This window comes from Lolium rigidum, chromosome 2, assembly GCF_022539505.1.
Source record: "Lolium rigidum isolate FL_2022 chromosome 2, APGP_CSIRO_Lrig_0.1, whole genome shotgun sequence".
In the NCBI taxonomy this organism is placed as follows: domain Eukaryota; kingdom Viridiplantae; phylum Streptophyta; class Magnoliopsida; order Poales; family Poaceae; genus Lolium; species Lolium rigidum.
The window spans coordinates 177,549,624-177,563,659 of NC_061509.1; positions in this window are offsets into that span (position 1 = coordinate 177,549,624).

A 14,036-nucleotide genomic window follows, 5' to 3' on the forward strand; every position below is an offset into this window, starting at 1 on the left:
CAATGCATGGCGCCAGAGATTGCATACACTGCACCTGGACGCCCTTGTTGGCTCGTTGCATATTTCCTCGATGTATATGGTCAGAGAAAATGTGACAGAAACCGAGCGTCGACAGAGCTCTGCTCGGAATAAGGAGTAGATCGTCCGCTGTGCACCTTTCGCTCGATGTGCTTTTAAGGATTCGGAGCTAGCTCTCAAATCCAGCTGACAAGTGCAGCACAAAGGCCACATCGCATGAGATTTCCTGCGTGCTAGCTTAATTCTAACCTAGGCTGCATCACGGCTAGGTACATTGCCAAGTTCATCCGGTCCGCTGTTAGGAGCCGGTGTCCGTGTATGCTTGCACGGTGCGCCACATACAGATATTTAGTCTACACTTATAAATAGAGGGAAGCCAGCAGCCAGCAGATTAAACAAGTGAAGCTGTCCACTACAAATGTACAGTAGCCCTAGCTCGTTGGTTAACACCTGAAGTTCCGCTCAAAGCATTTCAGTAGCAACCTATGTTTCATATTGAATTGGCAGTGTCGTGTGCATGTAGGAAATAATTGGATTAGCAGAGGTCTTGGTGACTTGGCTAAGCATTCTCACATTGCCGATGGTTGTAGAGATTATGATTTAGATTTCATTGCTATATCGGAGACGGGTAGGCGAAATTTCACACAAAGTTTTCTCGACCGATTGTCAGGCGGAATTAACTTTCGGTGGTTTTCTTGCCCACCCCGTGGTAGATCCGGTGGTATTTTACTTGGCGTCCGTATTGATACCATGACTGTCTTAGCTAGTTCTGATGGCGAGTACCACATTAAACTCGATATTCAGAATAAAGCAGACGGGTTCAAGTGGACTTTGGTCGCTGTGTATGGTGCCGCTCGGGATGCTTTTAAGGCTGACTTTTTACGTGAGTTGGTAAATCTTACAAAAGATAATCCCTACCCGATTTTAATCGGAGGCGATTTTAATTTGTTGAGATTCCCTCACGAGAAAAGCAAAGGCCGCTTTGATGGACATTGGCCTTTTCTATTCAATGCTGTCATTGACAGTCTTGATTTAAGGGAGGTGTTCATGTGGTCGACAGTTTACTTGGGCCAACAGCTTGCCTGAACCCACCTACGAGAAACTAGATCGCGTGTTGATGGACACCGAATGGGAAAATAAATACCCTATGGTGTCTGTCCGTGCACTAGAACGTATTGTAAATCTGTCTGACCATGCCCCCATCCTTCTAACCACTGGGGAACCCCGCCCTGTGTGTAAGCGACCGTTCAAATTTGAACTTGGTTGGTTACATAGGGATGGTTTTCATGATATGGTTAAGAAGGTTTGGGAGAGACCGGTAGGTGGCAGCTCTCCAATTCTGAGATGGAACAATAAGATGCGATCAGTACGCAAACATCTCGGTGGTTGGGCTGCCCATACGGCTGGTATTCTTAAAAAAGAGAAGGCTCGCTTATCAAAGGTCATTGATGAGCTTGAGGCTTTTGCGGAGGTTAGACCGTTGTCGACGCAGGAGATTGAACTCAAAAATCAATCAAATGCGCGGATGGCGAGTCTTGTTCGTGAGGAGGAACTCAAATGGTACCGGCGATCCAAAGCCCAGTTCATTTTAGAGGGAGATTCAAATACGCGATATTTCCATGCTTTAGCCAATGGAAGACATCGGAAAAAACGTATCCATTCTCTTACTCAAGATGAAGGGGTGATTGAAGGCCATGAGCAGCTCAAATCGTACATTACTAATTATTATAAAGGCTTGTTTGGTCCTCCGGAGGAAAGCACTTTCTCTCTTAATGAGGATTTAACGGCCGATATACCCCAAGTTTCCGTTGAGGAAAATGGTCTACTAACCGCACCTTATACTGAGGAAGAGGTTCAGAAGGCAGTTTTCCAAATGGAATGCAATAAAGCACCGGGTCCTGATGGTTTCCCAGCTGAGTTTTATCAAACTTTACGGGATACGATTAAATCGGACCTTCTAGATTTGTTCAGTGACCTACACTCTGGACAGCTAGAATTATTTCGTCTAAATTTTGGTGAAGTAATCTTGTTACCGAAAGTTAATGAGGCAGAAAGGATTCAACAATATAGACCTATCTGCCTATTAAATGTAAGTTTCAAGATTTTCACGAAAGTGGCCACCATTAGACTTAATACGGTCGCGGATCATGTTGTCCAGCCATCACAGACGGCCTTTATGCAAGGAAGAAACATCCTTGATGGAGTGGCGGTCTTGCATGAGACGGTACATGAGATGCATTCTAAGAAATTAAATGGGGTTATTTTGAAACTAGATTTTGAAAAGGCGTATGATAAAGTTAAGTGGTCGTTTCTACGGCAAACACTCGGGATGAAAGGTTTTTCTCCGAGTGGCGCGCTCTGATAAATGATTTTGTGTATGGTGGTAGTGTCGCAATCCGGGTCAATGATGACACCGGTCACTATTTCCAAACACGAAAGGGGTTACGCCAAGGGGATCCGTTATCACCGATGTTGTTTAACATTGTAGCGGATATTCGGCTATACTCATAGAGCGGGCTAAGGCTGATGGCCAGATTGAAGGTGTGATTCCACATCTAGTTGATGGTGGCTTATCTATACTTCAATACGCCGATGATACAATTCTATTTATGGATCATGATCTTGAAAAAGCTCAAAACTTGAAATTAATCTTAGCGGCCTTTGAGCAATTGTCAGGATTGAAAATCAATTTCCATAAGAGTGAATTGTTCTGCTTCGGTGATGCCCAAACTGATGCGACTCTGTATGCAGAGTTGTTTGGTTGTGGGCAAGGCCAATTTCCGATTCGTTATTTGGGTATTCCGATTCATTATCGGAGACTTACAATCGCGGAATGGAAATTAGTGGAAGAAAGACTACAAAAACGCCTTAGTAGGCTGGAAAGGCAAGTTGCTTGTCCCTAGGTGGAAGATTGATACTCATTAATTCGGTACTCACAAACATGGTACTGTATATGTTATCATTTTTCATCTTACCAAAAGGAATTCGCATAAACTCGATTATTATCGATCCGGATTCTTTTGGCAAGGGGACGATGAGAAAAAGAAATATCGATCGGTTAAGTGGAGTATAGTTTGTAGTCCCAAAGACCAAGGTGGGCTTGGAGTTCATGATTTGGAAGTCAAGAATTCGGCCCTATTGGGAAAATGGCTGTTTAAGCTCCTCACCGAGGATGGGATTTGGCGGACTATCCTTCGGCGAAAGTATATCGGTTCGAAGACATTATCCCAAATGGTTTGGAAACCAGGGGATTCTCACTACGGGCCGGGCTAATGGCGACTAAAAATGAATTTTTTCGCCATGGCACTTTCTCAATCAGAAATGGAGCACAAATACGTTTACGGGAAGATGCTTGGCTTGACAACGCACCCCTAAGTGAACGAGTATCCAGCTCTTTATAGGATTGTTCGTCGTCAAGGTGATACCATTGCTACTGTAATGGCTACCTCACCCCGAATGTGACGTTCGAGACGGGTTTTACTTGGACAAAGACTTGCGGCATGGAATACCTTAATTCAACGGCTCGGGGATATTCAATTATCGGACGAACCGGACGAATTTAGATGGAACCTTCATGCCAACGGTGCTTTCTCTGTGAAATCTTTCTACAACGCGATCCTTCTTTCGATCTACCGATTGATAATAATAAAAAGATTTGGAAGATGAAGATACCATTAAAAATTAAAATTTTTGGATGGTATCTTCGTCGAGGGTAATCCTCACCAAAGATAATCTTGTTAAGCGTAATTGGCATGGAAGTACTCGATGTGTTTTCTCGTCAACGGGACGAAACAATCAAGCATTTGTTCTTCCGGTGCCGGTTCGCGAGATCTATATGGTCGATCATCCAAGTAGCGTCTACCCTGTACCCTCCGACCGGTGTTGCCAATGTTTTTGGTAATTGGCTCCATGGGGTTGATTCAAGGTTTAAGTTGCTTCTTAGGGTGGGGGCGCTAGCAGATTATCCGGGCGCTTTGGCTATGTAGAAATGACAAGATTTTTAATGATAAAAATTGCTCTTTGTTGCAGGTCATCTACGGATGTACGGGTATTCTCCGTTCGTGGTTACCTCTTCGGCGGCGGAGAACCGAGACCTGTTTACGGATGTCTGTACACGGTTGGAGGCTACGGCGAGGGATACTTTTTCCCAACATGGGTGGCAGCATAGTCTACGGATAGATGCCCCACCTATTTCTTAGGCGTCATATGTTTCATCTTGATGTGTATCTCGCCTAGTTTTTTGTTTTTATCACTTTCGAACCTGAGACAACATAAACGGCTGTGTGCATCCTGATTATGCAGAGGCTGGATGTAATTGCTTATAAAAGTAATGAAAGCATCCTTTATCGAAAAAAAAAGGAAATAATTGGATTTGGCGTCTCCTAGGGCCCCCTTGAAGCATGTGAAGCACTTTTCTGAGGGATGTCAATTAAGTGTGCTTGTATAACTCTTGACACTCAGTAGCAGAAGTTGCCGTTCACATGTCTCACAAGAGATCCATAGATAAAACCACGGTTGTTATCACTAGGTGTTCCTTGCGAACACTTCACAAGGTACTGTTTCACGGTAAATGTGAAGTGTTTCGAGGAACTCTTGGTTTCACCAACCTCTGCCACCAAAAACTGTTACAAATCACGTTTGGCTTTATCATGAGTTCACTACAAGCACTTCACAAGATACTCTTTCTTAGGTTGTTGTGAAGTGTTTGGGTGAACTCTTGGTGCCACCAAACTTTCAGTCAATGATAGGTATAATTTCAAGAGATGGCAGTTTATGCAACCAATATTTTGTCTTCCTATGAGTTTCACGCTAACATTTTAGGAGGTACTCTTTTAGGGTAGTTGTGAAGCAATGAGGTTCCCCCAAAATTCATACCAACCATGTTTGGTTTTATCGTGAGTTCACTACAAGCACTTCACAAGATACTCTTTCTTTGTTGTTGTGAAGTGTTTGGGTGAACTCTTGATGTCACCAAACTTTCAATCAACAAGCCAAAATTCTCAAGAAAAGAAGAATCATGTTTGGTTTTATCTTGAGTTCACTACAAGCACTTCGCGAGATACTCTTTGTTGGGGTTGTTGTGAAGTGTTTGGGTGAACTCTTGATGTCACCAAACTTTTAATTATTGCTAGACAAAATTCTCAAGAGATGATGGTTGGAACAAACACCATTTGGTCGTCCTATGAGTATCACGCTACTGTTACACAAGATACACTTTCAGGGTTGTTGTGAAGCAAGGTAATTCCTCCAACAGAAGTTACGGGCCACGTTTGGTTTTATCATGAGTTCACTACAAGCACTTTACAAGATACTCTTTATGGATTTTTGTGAAGTGTTTGGGTGAATTCTTGGTGTTGCCAAACTTTCAACCAATGCTAGATAAAATTCTCAAGAGATGGTGGTTTGTACCAACACCATTTGGCTTCCTACGAGTTTCGTCCTAGCATTTCACGAGGTACTCTTTCAGGGTTGTTGTTTAGCAATGAAGTTCCCCCAAAATCTTACGAACCATGTTTGGTTTTATCATGAGTTCACTACAAAAACTTATCAAGATGCTCTTTTTGCATTGTTGTGAAGTGTTTAGGTGAACTCTTGGTGTCACCAAATTTTCAATCAATGCCAGCAAAAATTCTCAAGTGATGGTGGTTAGTACAAACCATATTTGGTGTTCCTATGAGTTTCCTGCTAGAATTTTGTGGTGTACTCTTTCAGAGAGTCGCAAGGTGTGCATTGGTTGCTCTCTAGCAATGAGTTTCGTGGAGGCGATGAACTCACTGCCAACATATTTTAAAGAGACGAAATAGCACCAACATGCTTGAGAGTTTCCACGATAGTGTTTTTGGGTCAACATTCACATCATGTTTATAGTTTTGTTTCCAGGTTCATTTGCTTGAAAAGAAATATGACAAGCATACAATACGAACTACCGGTTAAATTATATATAAGTTTTAAACTAACTTGGTGGTCTAGCAAGCCAATATGGACATTCCACTCCTCACTACCCTTGTATAGTAGAAAATACTCACCCTTTCCAAACATATTAATCTTGAAAGCTCAATAGACATACTCCTCAATAGACATACTCGTATTCTGCTCTTTTTTCATTGGAGATTTTATGGGAAAAGTGTTTAAGTTTATTTTTCTGCGATGGGCTTTTGCATGTATAAGTTAAGTTGTTTGTTAAATGTGTCATGTTTATTTGGTGAAAAGGGGATGCGGGAGGTGTGGACAAGCCGGAAAATGATCATGTATATTATATATTTTTTGTGCGGGAAAAAGATTACATTGTTAACATATTATCTGGGAGAAATATCACTATCATGTTACAACTGTAGTACTGCATGTTAATACCGTCAACATCTTGTTTGAGAACATGTGCTATATGTTAAAGTTGCAACACAGGCTGTATGTTTTATGAATCGTGTTGAAAATGTATTTTGAACCAATCAACACCTAAGCATTTGACTCACTCATATTACGTTTCTTTTGAGGGCGGTATTATATAGTTTTATCTTTTCTATATTGGTAAGCTTAGGCGCTTGTAATGACGTTGTGAGTTTCAAGTTTTGTCGACTCGGACTTGCAGAGATGGTAAGTGGTGAAGCTATAGCCCGGCATGTCTGGACTCTGGACTGCTGCCTGGGCTAATGAATGTGCACATAGATTTTGCCTATGATGAGCTTAGGGTAGAGTGAGTGTTTGCACGTGTATGTTTGTACCTTTTTTCGATAAAGGGAATGTATTAATATCAAAAGATACCAATTGCACTCAGTTTCTGCAACAACGCGACACTCTAATGGCAGCACGGATGCACACAACTAAGAAAAAGAAAAGAAAACTCAGAAACAAAACTCCCGCTACAGTATTCCAGACCTAGCAGCAACAATAGATCCACCACCAAGACAACACCTGAAACAAAAGTATGAGAGCATCTCCAGCCGCATCCCCCAAAGAGCCCCCCAAAGGGATTTTGGGCGCGCCGGACAAAATTTCGTCCACAGCCGCGTGCCCCAAAGCATCCTTCCGTCCGGCGCGGCCCAATACGGTGTCCGGCACCCCGAGCCGGTCCCCGCTCCACAGGGGACACTCTGGGCACGCCGGACACAACGAAATGCGAGGCGGACTCCCATCTATCGGCGACCACTTCCAAATCCGTTGGTTCGCTCCTTTTCTTTCTCGCCGCGCCTTCCCTCCCCCGCCTCCTACCCCTCCGTCGCCGCTCGATTTTCCGGCCGTTTCGACGGCAGATCTCTTCGGAGTCGGGCACCGTTGTCGCGGCTGGCTCTCTCGCCGGCGTTTTCGCCGCCACCGCTAAGCCAGCACGTCCCAGAACGCGGCATCAAATCCGCCCCACCTCCGCGCACATAAGCTATTCGACGCCTTGGCAGGTAGGTGCGATAGGCCGCTGTTCATTGCCTCGTCCGCCGCAGCTGAATTTTAACCATTAATTTTGCTTCAGACATGGATAGCAACGACGAGATGCTTGTCCGACTGCTGGAGGATGAGCAAGCCTTCGATGATGACATACGGGAGCATTTGCTGATCATCGCGTCCCTCCAGGACACGCTTGACGCCGAGGCGGAGAAAAGGAAGAGGCCGTGCCGCGGAAAATCAAGGCCGGGGAGAAAGAAGTCGAAGCCCCGACAGAGGATGGAGGGGCATACCATGCTGCACAACGACTACTTCGCAGATGACGCAACACATGCCAACAATTTCCAGCGCTGGTATAGGATGAGCAAGGGTTTGTTCATGAATATCCTCCACGGCTCGAGAGTTCGACCCCTACTTCAAGCTGAAGCACGACGCTGTAGGCATTGCCAGGTTCTCGTCGATTCAGAAGTGCACCACCGCCATGAGGATGCTTGCATACGGAGCACCTATCGATACACAGGACGACTACCTTCGCATGAGTGAGTCTACTGCAATTGAGTGCATGTACAAGTTTTGCCGAGCTGTGGTGGGAAAGTTTGGCAAATACTACTTGAGAGGGCCAACTGAAAAAGAGGCTGCAAGGATCATGGCACAAAATGCTGCGAGAGGATTCCCTGGGATGCTTGGAAGCATCGATTGCATGCATTGGTCATGAAAAAACTGCCCGTTTGCTTGGCAAGGTATATACAAAGGGCGTCATGGATATTGCAGTGTGGTGCTTGAAGCTATGGCAGATTATGACCTGTGGATTTAGCATTATTTCTTTGGCATGGCGGAATCACACAATAACATCAACGTGTTGCAGCAGTCTCGGTGTTTAGCAAACTAGCGGAAGGTCATGCTCCACCATGCAACTATGAGATCAATGGTCACAACTATACCAAAGGCTATTATGATGATATATATCTAAAATGGGCCATTTTTGTCAAAACAATCCTGGCTCCATCAGGTCAGAAGAATTTCCACTTTGCTTCGCGACAGGAGGCTTGCAGGAACGATGTCGAGCGGGCATTTGGTGTGCTTCAAGCTCAATTTTCAATTGTCTGGTACCCTGCTCTAAGCTGGTCTCACGACCAAATGTGGGAGGTGATGCAGGCTTGTGTGATCATACACAACATGATCATCAAGGATGACCGCAAGAATCATGTCAGGAGACATGTTGGTCCCTATGAGTGTCAGGACCCTCTTGCGAAGGTTGATCATGAGTTGCCTGCAGATTTTGCTGATTTCCTCGCCATGCACGCAGAGATCCGTGAGAGCAATGTTCACGAGCAACTTGAAACCGATCTCGTTGATCATATGTGGAGGATCAAAGGATTATCAGCAAATACGGCGGCGTCTTGATCTAACCCCATTTATTACATTTGTTTAGTTATTTTATTGTTTGTTGTATTTTAATTTGTAAAATAATTTTGGCAAACATATTTATTTGTATGCTATATTTAATAAATGGTTATGTTTTCGAAAATCCTATAAAAAAAGTTTGGAGGCGGCGTTTGGAGAACGCGGCTGAGAAGCGACATCCCCTAAACGCGGCATGAACAAAATACATCCCCAAACACTCGATTCGGCGCCGTTTGGGGACGTTTTTGGGACGTGGTGGAGATGCTATGAGAGTCTGCGAGTGTATGTTTGTACTAGGTTTTAAGGAAAGACATGCATGAAAGTATTGAGAAATCTGCAGAAGAATTTGTTGGAACAGTTCTGACATGCCAAAATAACACCGCATGTATTAATAAATGGAGATGGATGATCCTAGACAATGACCTGAGACATAGGCAATCACACTAAACTTAGTTACAGTAACAAATTAACATGACCACGTGGTCTACTTTTCTGCATTGATCCGATCACGATAATTGTAACCGTCAAAGCAGCTGTTCTCTCGCCAAGTCGCTATGAACTTTTTCTTCATTTGTACGACCGCCGTTGTTTCTTGTGCCCGGCAAGTCCATCAAGCAGGCTAGAAAAGATCAAAAGGGAGCCTAGATTCCGTTTCCTTGCCCGTCAAGAGCAACGAGTTCAGCCGCACGCCCGCACACAATACCAAAGAACATAAACACTTTACTTGGCTCCCGTTATCCGTCCAAAATCCAAGTGGCCTGGATAGGCATATTTGCAACTTGCAGATTTCTTGTCCCTTTCTTGGATTTATGCTTATTTCTCGTGCAAGGGTTTAAGTTTGCCAAAAAGAAAACTTTGCAACTGGTGATTTCTCCAACTCACCCTTTGTTCATCAAGTGCATTGCAGACATGAAACGGACCTGCCATTCATTGCCAGCCGCAAGCTGCAGCTGCGCCTGTTCTGACGGAACAAGTGGTTGGAGAGGCAGCTCTGTTCCGATCCATGTGAACTTCTCTCATGCACTGCAACTGGTCAGCTCAGCTAGCCTTGGCCCTTGGGTGTATGGAGCACACGGCTTCAGCGATCAGCGGTAGGCAGATCCGGCCGTAAACTCAGCCTTCTGACTCAGCGGCGTGCTTGTGGCTGGTGTTGCCTCTCCAGTTTGTGTTTTTGGTCTTTGCTACCTCACAGTGATCGGAGCTTGTGGCTGCTACCGTTCGTCCCTAAATTTTTACATTCTGAAGTCTGAACTATGACAGTCTGTCGAGTTTTTTTTAGCAGGCGTAGGATGAAAAATTAAGAGCATCTTCAGCCGCCTCCCAAAGCGTTCTCGAGTGTCGGATCAAACGTTTGCGGATATGTTTTATTCGTGTCGCGTTTGGGGTGTCGCTTCTCAGCCGAGTCCCCCAAGCAAAATTAATTTTTTTTAAAATTTAAGTGAAACAACTGAATTCATTCAAACTTGGTATAGATTATATAGATTCAAACGAAATTCGATGAAATTTAAACTAAACCCTAATCTAGTAGTACTTGCGACGGCCAGAGGTTAAACTAAACCCTAATCTAGTAGTACTTGCGACAGCCAGAGGGCTCGTCTTTCACCACGCCGTTTGGGCCAGCCTCGCCGTCGACGGTGAGGTCGACGAGTGGCTTTCCAGAGTCGCGGATGGACATGGCGATCGCCAAGTCTAGGTCGCCCTTCCAGGCGTCCTTGTCGTTCAGTGACGCCGCGAACGCTGTGTGCAAGCCAGGGCGGTCCTCGGGGTCGTCGCTGCTGGCGATGAGGTGTTGCTGGCGCTCGTACTCCGCCAGCTGCGCCGCCTTCACGGCTTCCTCGTCGTTCTGCCCGTCCTTCACCTCCGTCTTCGGGATGAGGAGGGCACCGTCGGCTGACGCTGCTGCCGCCGCGCCTCGGATTGACGGGCGGCATCACATACTCCGGCTCGTCCTTCACCTTGCGCTTAGGCACGGTGTAGGGAGCGGCGCGGTGCGACGAAGGTGCCGATCGCGCCGGCCCAGACGAAGAAGAGTTGGAGGAGGACGAGTGCCTCCTCCTTGGCTGCCAGCGCGCTGCGGGCATAGGAGATGGTGGCGGCGATGGCGGCATCTCCAGCCTGGGTGCCGTTCTAGATGTCGTCGACGATGTGTTCCAGGGTGCGCCCGCGAACGCCCCAGAAATGGAGGCGCCCCTCCCTCTTCCAGGTGTACTGCCGGCCGATGAGGTCGATGGTGTTGTTCATCTCGGCATCGTGTTGTGCCTGGAAATAGTCGACCCACCAAGCGTCATTGCCGGTGGGCGCCCCGGTTGGATCGGCCCGCTCCTCAGCGGTGCGGCGAGCCCGCCGGGTCCTGATCGCGTCCCTCCAGCGCTCCGTGCCATGCGGTGGTGGGATGCCGACGCCATTGACGACTATCCTCCATCCGCCGCTGCTTGGCAGGCGCATGTCCGGCGGGACAGGATATCCCGCGCGGTACAGCGCCCACGCCTCCGCCACGGTGAGGCTACCGCGACCGAAGTCGTTTGTCGCGACGCTCTTGCGGGACAACGACATTGGAGATTGGGAGTGGCGAGGAGATTGCCAGCGGCGAGAGAGGAGGAGATTGAAGTGGCGATAGAGCGGCGAGAGATTATAGCGGCGAGAGATTGGAGCGGCGAGATTGGAATGGGGACGGGAGGAGGGACGCTCATATTGTACAACGGTGGCAGACGAAGCGGTAGCGGGGCGTTGGCCGCAATAACGCCGACATGGATGGCCACGCGTCCATGCATGACGAGACGCGTCGCTGCGACGCCTGGGAAAGTTGGGCGCCATTAACGTTGCTTGACCAGAGGTAGGCGACAGAGTTTTAGACTTCCGTGTCGCTGACGCATCGGACCCGTATCTCATCGTCTCGCATTCCATTGTGTCCGGCGTGCCCGGAGCGTCCCCTGTGGAGCGGAGACGGGCTCGGGGCACCGGACACTATACTGGACCGCGCCGGACAGAAAAAGCCTTTGGGGCGCGCGGCTGGGAACGAAATTTTGTCTGGCGCTCCCCAAATTCCTTTGGGGCTGCTTTTGGGACGCGGCTAGAGATGCTCTAAGAGCATCTCCAACAGGCGCACTATATTTCGGCGCGGTAAACCTCGCTTCCGCCACGCTGTAAACGTATAGCACACGCTGGGCAGAAATTTTCCCCGCCGGACGCACCAAAATGCAGTGCGTGCGCGGGCGGTAAAATGGTTCCTCCGCCGGGCGCGCCAAAATACAGCGTGTGCGGGCGCGAAAAACAACTTTCTACACTACTATGAATTCAACATGATCAAACACTCACATATAAATCATGAAACAAATGATCTACCTGTTGCGGTTAGAAACCCACCGGCGAGCAACGACGGGCAACACAGTAGAGCCGGGAGGCTCCCAGGATTGCGGCTGACCCTGGTCCCTCGGGCGACGGCCCGCAATGCCTTCTGGCACACGCGTCCTGGTGATTACGAGGGCGTGCCACCTGACCTATACCTGGTCAGGAAGGTGATGGATTGCTTCGACTAGTTTCCTGCATGGCAAACACGTGAACATTAAATACGAGCCCCAATCGGCTCTTAAGTTGTTCTGTGGATCGGCTCAAAGAGCCGATTGCCCCATGGTTTATGTTAGATTTATAAGGACATGGGGATCATGCTTTATCAATATCAAGCTAAGCTAATCTATGATAGTCTAGGGTTTTCACCATATAATCGGAACATCCTATGCGTAATTGAGCCTAACAGATACGTAAGATGATAAAAAACCAGCACTAAAGAGGCCTAAAAACCAACGTGAAGTTGATCCCCGGAACAATCCCTCTAGAGCTTAGTAAACCACACCTTACGCACTACCGGATCCTTCAACCCGTTTATAAGGCCTAACCATACGGATATCAAACCAATCCTTGAAGAACAAGGAGCAACTATAACGAATCAGATCTACTAGATAATGAACAAGCAAGGTGCTGCCCTTACACCTAAAATAGGTGTAAGGGCAGCTAGATATCGAGGGAAGCGTAGCTAAACAAATGCATCGTGAAAGCATTGTGATCAACCCCAAAACACCTAAGATAAGGGTGTTGCTCGCCATCAAAAAGGCTTCAGCACGAGCAACACCAAAACGAATAAACTGATACTTCCTAGATCGCAAGATGCGATCTAGCCAGACATGTTGCTTACACGGGAGAAACCCTCGAAACAAGGGGTGGCGATGCGCCTAGATTGATTTGTTGTGAACGTGATCGTCCTCCTTCTCAATAACCCTAGATGCATATTTATAGTCCGTAGACTCTCTAACTTGGGAATAAACCCAACTGTGTACGAGCTAAACTCTATCTCTTAATTCTAACCGACACGTATCCTACTATATTTACAGATACACGGGCAATCTTGCCCAAACTTCTGGTACAAGGCCGGTTCGGGAATATTTTCCATGCAAATCCTCTAAGCCCATTTAATCACGGCCCATCTCCAGACTTGGTTAAATTCTGGTGATAACACATGCCCCCCTAGTTTTGGCAATGATAATTTCAAAACCACTCTGTTTTTTCTTCGTAGGGTCACGTCATGGCAGAGCAGAGCTGCTGCAGAATCTTTCATCATGATGCATTGCCTTCTCAACTTCTCTGCGCGACTTGATAGATTCGGCACCATGTCCTCGATAACCGTCGCGACATTAAATCTCCACTACATCCCCTTTTATTTAACCACGTCGAGCAACTCGCTTCTTCATCCCCTTCCTCAGTACTAGACACCGAAAAACCCTCCTCCACCATGGACTCATCCTCCTCCTCTGCTGCATCGGCTCTCTCCTTCCAATCCTCTTCCTCAAGCGAGCCGATGCCAGAGCACAACCAATGGGATGAGCCGGAGTGGGACTTCGACTTCGTGCCCGATGGCCCACCCGAGGCCCTCGTCGGGTCAGATGGCGACTTGCCCCTGACCGATGGGGAGGACGACCTCCGATTCCTCATCGACGGGGAACTGGTGGCGGAGAGTGAGGATGACCTCCTCTCTTGGGGTAGCTTCGCCCCCTCTGGCGAAGAGGAAGAAGAGGAGGATGAGGAGGACGACGCCTCCTCCGACGAGGAGGAAGAGGAGGACGACACCTCCTCCGACGAGCCGCCGGCGAAGCGCTTCCGCGGCTGGGCCTGGTCAGATGACGACGAGGATGATGATGATGATGAGGAAGAAGCCCCTATTGAGGGTTATGGCAGCAGCGACGAGGAGCTTG